Source organism: Triticum dicoccoides, chromosome 6A (assembly GCF_002162155.2).
Source record: "Triticum dicoccoides isolate Atlit2015 ecotype Zavitan chromosome 6A, WEW_v2.0, whole genome shotgun sequence".
Taxonomy (NCBI): Eukaryota; Viridiplantae; Streptophyta; class Magnoliopsida; order Poales; family Poaceae; genus Triticum; species Triticum dicoccoides.
Genome location: NC_041390.1, coordinates 563,290,104 through 563,297,857, shown reverse-complemented (window position 1 = coordinate 563,297,857; position 7,754 = coordinate 563,290,104).

The following is a 7,754-nucleotide window of genomic DNA, read 5'->3' as shown; positions in this document are numbered from 1 at the left end:
TGCAGCCAATGAGTTTGTTGCGAGATGATGTATTACAGAACGAGTAAAGAGACTTGCCGGTAACGAGATTGAACTAGGTATTGGATACCGACGATCGAATCTCGGGCAAGTAACATACCGATGACAAAGGGAACAACGTATGTTGTTATGCGGTCTGACCGATAAAGATCTTCGTACAATATGTAGGAGCCAATATGGGCATCCAGGTCCCGCTATTGGTTATTGACCGGAGACGTGTCTCGGTCATGTCTACATCATTCTCGAACCGTAGGGTCCGCACGCTTAACGTTACGATGACAGTTATTATGAGTTTATGCATTTTGATGTACCGAAGTTAGTTCGGAGTCCCGGATGTGATCACGGACATGACGAGGAGTCTCGAAATGGTCGAGACATAAAGATTGATATATTGGAAGCCTATGTTTGGATATCGGAAGTGTTCCGGGTGAAATCGAGATTTTACCGGAGTACCGAGAGGTTACCGGAACCCCCCGGGAGCTATATGGGCCTTAGTGGGCTTTAGTGGAAAGGAGAAAGGGGCAGCCCAAGGTGGGCCGCGCGCCTCCCCCCTCCCCTAGTCCTATTAGGACAAGGAGAGGTGGCCGGCCACCCTCTCTCTCTTCCCCCTCTGGGAATCCTATTCCAACTAGGATTGGGGGGGAGTCCTGCTCCCGGTAGGAGTAGGACTCCTCCTGCGCCCTCCTCCTGGATGGCCGCCCCTCCCCCTTGGATCCTTTATATACGGGGGCAGGGGGGCACCTCTAGACACACAAGTTGATCATTGAGATCGTTCCTTAGCTGTGTGCGGTGCCCCCTGCCACCATATTCCACCTCGATTATATTGTAGCGGTGCTTAGGCGAAGCCCTGCGATAGTGGAACATCAAGATCGTCACCACGCCGTCGTGCTGACGGAACTCCTCCCCGACGCTTTGCTGGATCGGAGCCCGGGGATCGTCATCGAGCTGAACGTGTGCTAAGAACTCGGAGGTGCCAGAGTAACGGTGCTTGGATCGGTCGGATCGGGAAGACGTACGACTACTTCCTCTACCTTGCGTCAACGCTTCCGCAGTCGGTCTGCGTGGGTACGTAGACAACACTCTCCCCTCTCGTTGCTATGCATCACCATGATCTTGCGTGTGCGTAGGATTTTTTTTTTTGAAATTACTACGTTCCCCAACAACTATACCTTCAGCCGGACTCCTGGACTATGAAGGTACAAGATTGAAGACTTCGTCCCGTGTCCGGAAGAGACTTTCCTTGGCGTGGAAGGCAAGCTTGGCGATACGGATATGTAGATCTCCAGCCATTGTAACCAACTCTATGTAACCCTAACTGTTGGGGAACGTAGCAGAATTTTAAAATTTTCTACGCATCACCAAGATCAATCTATGGAGACATCTAGCAACGAGGGAGAGAGGAGTGCATCTACATACCCTTGTAGATCGCGCGCGGAAGCGTTGAAGAGAACGGGGTTGACGGAGTCGTACTCGACATGATTCAAATCACCGATGACCTAGTGCCGAACGGATGACACCTCCGCGTTCAACACACGTATGGTTAGGAATACGTCTCCTCCTTCTTGATCCAGCAAGGGGGAAGGAGAGGTTGATGAAGATCCAGCAGCACGACGGCGTGGTGGTGGATGCAGCAGGATCCCGGCAGGGCTTCGCGAAGCGCAAGCGGGGAGGAGAGGTGTTACGGAGGGAGAGGGAGGCGCCAAGAGCAAGGGGTGCGGCTGCCCTCCCTCCTTCCTCTTTATATAGGGGCCTTGGGTGGGCGCCGGCCCTAGGGAGATGGATCTCCAAGGGGGCGGCGGCCAAGGGTGGCTTCCCCCCAAGCCAAGTGGGGGGCGCCCCCACCCCTAGGGTTTCCCAACCCTAGGCGTAGGGCAGGCCCAAGGGGGGCGCACCAGCCCACTAGGGGCTGGTTCCCCACCCAATTCAGCCCATGGGGCCCTCTGGGATAGGTGGCCCCACCCGGTGGACCCCCGGGACCATTCCGGTGGCCCCGGTACAATACCGGTAACCCCCGAAACCTTCCCGATGGCCAAAACTTGACTTCCCATATATAAATCTTTACCTCCGAACCATTCCGGAACTGCTCGTGATGTCCGGGATCTCATACGGGACTCCGAACAACTTTCGGGTTACTGCATACTAATATCTCTACAACCCAAGCGTCACCGAACCTTAAGTGTGTAGACCCTACGGGTTCGGGAAACATGCAGACATGACCGAGACGCCTCTCTGGTCAATAACCAACAGCGGGATCTAGATACCCATGTTGGCTCCCACATGCTCCACGATGATCTCATCGGATGAACCACGATGTCGAGGATCCAATCAATCCGTATACAATTCCCTTTGTCAATCGGTACGTTACTTGCCCGAGACTCGATCGTCGGTATCCCAATACCTCGTTCAATCTCGTTACCGGCAAGTCACTTTACTCGTGCCGTAATGCATGATCCCGTGATCAACCACTTGGTCATATTGAGCTCATTATGATGATGCATTACCGAGTGGGCCCAGAGATACCTCTCCGTCATACGGAGTGACAAATCCCAGTCTCGATTCATGCCAACGCAACAGATACTTTCGGAAATACCTGTAATGTACCTTTATAGTCACCCAGTTATGTTGTGACGTTTGGCACACCCAAGGCACTCCTACGGTATCCGGGAGTTGCACAATCTCATGGTCTAAGGAAATGATACTTGACATTCGGAAAAGCTACAGCAAACGAACTACACGATCTTTGAGCTATGCTTAGGATTGGGTCTTGTCCATCACATCATTCTCCTAATGATGTGATCCCGTTATCAATGACATCTAATATCCATAGTCAGGAAACCATGACTATCTTTTGATCAACGAGCTAGTCAACTAGAGGGTCACTAGGGACATGTTGTGGTCTATGTATTCACACATGTATTACGATTTCCGGATAACACAATTATAGCATGAACAATAGACAATTATCATGAACAAAGAAATATAATAATAACCATTTTATTATTGCCTCTAGGGCATATTTCCAACAGTCTCCCACTTGCACTAGAGTCAATATTCTAGTTACATTGTGATGAATCGAACACCCATGCAGTTTTGGTGTTGATCATGTTTTGCTCTAGGGAGAGGTTTAGTCAACGGATCTGCCACATTCAGGTCCGTATGTACTTTACAAATCTCTATGTCTCCATTTTGAACACTTTCACGAATGGAGTTGAAGCGACGCTTGATATGCCTGGTCCTCCTGTGAAACCTGGGCTCCTTGGCAAGGGCAATAGCTCTAGTGTTTTTCACAGAAGAGTCATCGGGCCCGACGCATTGGGTATGACTCCTAGGTCGGTAATGAACTCCTTCACCCAGACTGCTTCTTGTGCTGCCTCCGAGGCTGCCATGTACTCCGCTTCGCATGTAGATCCCGCAACAACGCTTTGCTTGCAACTGCACCAGCTTACTGCCCCACCATTCAAAATATACACGTATCCGGTTTGTGACTTAGAGTCATCCAGATCTATGTCGAAGCTAGCATCGACATAACGCTTTACGACGAGCTCTTCGTCACCTCCGTACATGAGAAACATGTCCTTAGTCCTTTTCAGGTACTTCAGGATATTCTTGACCGTTGTCCAGTGTTCCATGCCGGGATTACTTTGGTACCTTCCTACCAAACTTACGGCAATGTTTACATCAGGTCTGGTACACAGCATAGCATACATGATAGACCCTATGGCCGAGGCATAGGGGACGACACTCATCTTTTCTCTATCTTCTGCCGTGGTCGGGCATTGAGCCATGCTCAATCTCGTACCTTGCAATACAGGCAAGAACCCCTTCTTTGACTGATCCATTTTGAACTTCTTCAATATCTTGTCAAGGTATGTACTCTGTGAAAGACCAATGAGGCGTCTCGATCTATCTCTATAGATCTTGATGCCTAATATATAAGCAGCTTCTCCAAGGTCCTTCATTGAAAAACACTTGTTCAAGTAGGCCTTTATGCTTTCCAAGAATTCTATATCATTTCCCATCAACAGTATGTCATCCACATACAATATGAGAAATGCTATAGAGCTCCCACTCACTTTCTTGTAAATGCAGGCTTCTCCATAAGTCTGCGTAAACCCAAACGCTTTGATCATCTAATCAAAACGAATGTTCCAACACCGAGATGCTTGCACCAGCCCATAAATCGAGCGTTGGAGCTTGCACACCTTGTCAGCATTCTTAGGATCGACAAAACCTTCCGCCTGCATCATATACAATTCTTCCTTAAGAAAACCATTAAGGAATGCCGTTTTGACGTCCATTTGCCATATCTCATAATCATAGAATGCGTCAATTGCTAACATGATTCAGAAGGACTTCAGCTTCGCTATGGGTGAGAAAGTCTCATCATAGTCAACCCCTTGAACTTGTCGATAACCCTTAGCGACAAGCCGAGCTTAATAGATGGTCACATTACCATCCGCGTCTGTCTTCTTCTTAAAGATCCATTTATTTTCTATGGCTCGCCGATTATCGGGCAAGTCAGTCAAAGTCCATACTTCGTTTTCATACATGGATCCTATCTCAGATTTCATGGCTTCCAGCCATTTGTCGGAATCTAGGCCCGCCATCGCTTCTTCATAGTTCGAAGGTTCACCGTTGTCTAACAACATTATTTCCAAGACAGGGTTGCCGTACCACTCTGGTGCGGAACGTGTCCTCGTGGACCTACGAAGTTCAGTAGTAACTTGATCCGAAGTTTCATGATCATTATCATTAACTTCCTCTCTAGTCGGTGCAGGAACCTCAGGAACATTTTCTTGAGATGCGCCACTTACCGGTTCAAGAGGTAATACTTCATCAAGTTCTACTTTCCTCCCACTTATTTCTTTCGAGAGAAACTCTTTCTCTAGAAAGGACCCATTCTTAGCAATAAAGATCTTGCCTTCGGATCTGAGGTAGAAGGTATACCCAACAATTTCTTTAGGGTATCCTATGAAGACGCATTTTTCCGACTTGGGTTCGAGCTTTTCAGGTCGAAGTTTCTTGACATAAGCATCGCATCCCCAAACTTTTAGAAAGGACAGCTTAGGTTTCTTCGCAAACCATAATTCATACGGTGTCGTCTCAACGGATTTAGACGGAGCCCTATTTAAAGTGAATGCGGCAGTCTCTAAAGCATAGCCCCAAAATGACAGCGGTAAATCGGTAAGAGACATCATAGATAACACCATATCCAATAGAGTGCGATTACGATGTTCGGACACACCATTACACTAAGGTGTTCCAGGCGGCGTGAGTTGTGAAACTATTCCACATTTTCTTAAGTGTGTGCCAAATTCGTGACTCAAGTATTCTCCCCCACGATCTGATCGCAAGAACTTGATTTTCTTGTCACGTTGATTCTCAACCTCACTCTGAAATTCCTTGAACTTTTCAAAGGTCTCATACTTGTGTTTCATTATGTAGACATACCCATATCTACTCAAGTCATCAGTGAGGGTGAGAACATAACAATAGCCACCGCGAGCCTCAACACTCATTGGACCGCACACATCAGTATGTATGATTTCCAATAAGTTGGTTGCTCGCTCCATTGTTCCTGAGAACGAAGTCTTGGTCATTTTACCCATGAGGCATGGTTTGCACGTGTCAAATGATTCGTAATCAAGAGACTCTAAAATTCCATCTGCATGGAGCTTCTTCATGCGTTTGACACCTATGTGACCAAGGCGGCAGTGCCACAAGTATGTGGGACTATCATTATCAACCTTACATCTTTTGGTATTCACACTATGAATATGTGTAGCATTACGCTCGAGATTCATTAAGAACTAGATGACCCGTTGCGCCAATGGCGCAAAGAGCGAATTCAAACCAAGCACTGATAGAGTGAGTATAAAAATACGTAGATACCGATTAGAGCATATGGAAATGATTAGCTACAATACAAAGTGTTCTAAGAAGCTTATGAACAAATACATTTTTTGCAGGGTGAACAATATTTTTGTACACCGAATGGTAAAACTAAAATGCAGAGGAACAGAATTTGCACATGCGCAATGAGTGAGAAAACTTTTGCAGATAAAGTTCCGCCAACCTGCGAGGTTACATATTTCCTTGCTCTTGTCATGTTTGATAATGGCCTAAATCGTTGTTCTTTTTTGTTTCCTTGCCTGTCCAGGTGGTTTGCTCGACCACTCACCATCGGTTACACCAATGTCCATGTTCTCCATAAGCACCACCTTGGATCTGAGTTTGAAGAGTGAAATTGCTGTGAGGCGGAAGGAGACAATGAAGGAGACAACAAGACAGGCTTTGAATCACCTTTTTTGCGGCAGTTGTTGGTGAACGCTTGTCAGAGTCGACGGCGGAACTAGCGCTGGGCAGAGAGAGGACTGGGGAATGGGGAATCTGTTTTGATTGGGGATTTAGGTCAAAGCTCAGTACCCCAGACTAATTTGAGAGTGGCATTCCATGAAAATAGACAAACCAGAGGTGCTCGAATTCCATGACCAAATCAGCATACAGACACAGGAAACCGGAGAGGAACCTCCAACGGAAAAATAGATGATTGCTATGGGTGGTGAACTGATACAAAACCAGACCACGGTGAGCGGGACGATACCTCTGAAGGTTTGATGGCGTTGCTGGAAATAAATAGTCCACATGAGCACGACGAAGTTGATGAGGAGTAATCATGGCCACCGGTACGACTACAACCCTGCAGCAGCAATCATGCAAGGAAACACCTAGACCATTAACCAAAAGGGCACCCAAGAGTGGCGGACCCTAAGAAAAGAACACAAGCAAGCCTGCAGTAGCATGTGGTTCATATGAAAAACAAGCCTGCTTCCCAGGCTCATATGACCAAGAAGCTGGTATACCATCTGCAGCATGGACATTTAATTAAAAAACTGATTATGTAATCAAGCTTATAATCAAAGCATGTAAAATGTCAAAAGTTCTGTAATACTTTGATTGGCAGAAACAATTAGTGATGTCTGTGTTACCTAATGATAGTTGAAGGAAACAACATCAGATATGTCAACAAAATAATATCCAAGAACCTATTTTTGGGGTGATTACTAACATAACCAGCGTACAGACCCGCAGGAATTAAAGTGGTAACTATTGCTTCATCTTTTGGATTCATGTGCCTATTTTCGGTATGAGAACTCTAGAGTAATTAATATTTGATAATTAACATTCCCAGTCAAGTTTATAGAAATTATGAAAGGCAATTTAGTTTCAGTAGTATCATACGGAAATCTTATTGTAGCGATGATATCTAGCTTTTGGAATCCCCAGCCTTGTTAGCATTATACTATTCTATAAGGAACCCTCACTACTGTTGGAACAATCTGCATCTTCTAATAACATACATGGTATATTAGCTAAAGGTCAAAAAATGGTGGGAGATATAATAGCAGGGTAAATAACAAATATTCCACATGCTCACCTGTGAGAATTGTACTCCAATAATGATGGCAAGGTTATGAAGAATTTAGTACAGAATCATGAATGTGGCCTCCTATAAAACCGTTACTAAATAGGGATGTTATAGAAGACATTAAAGCAGGAAGAAAACAACTTTTTCCATTGAAGAAACATCTTCATGATGTGATTTTTATAGGACATACATACTACACATACATAAAAATGCAAACCCAGTATTTTCAGGGATGGCATAAACATATCCAGGGCTTCTGTATTTTAACTTGAGACTGATTTAGTTCAAACAGAATAAACAGCTTCTA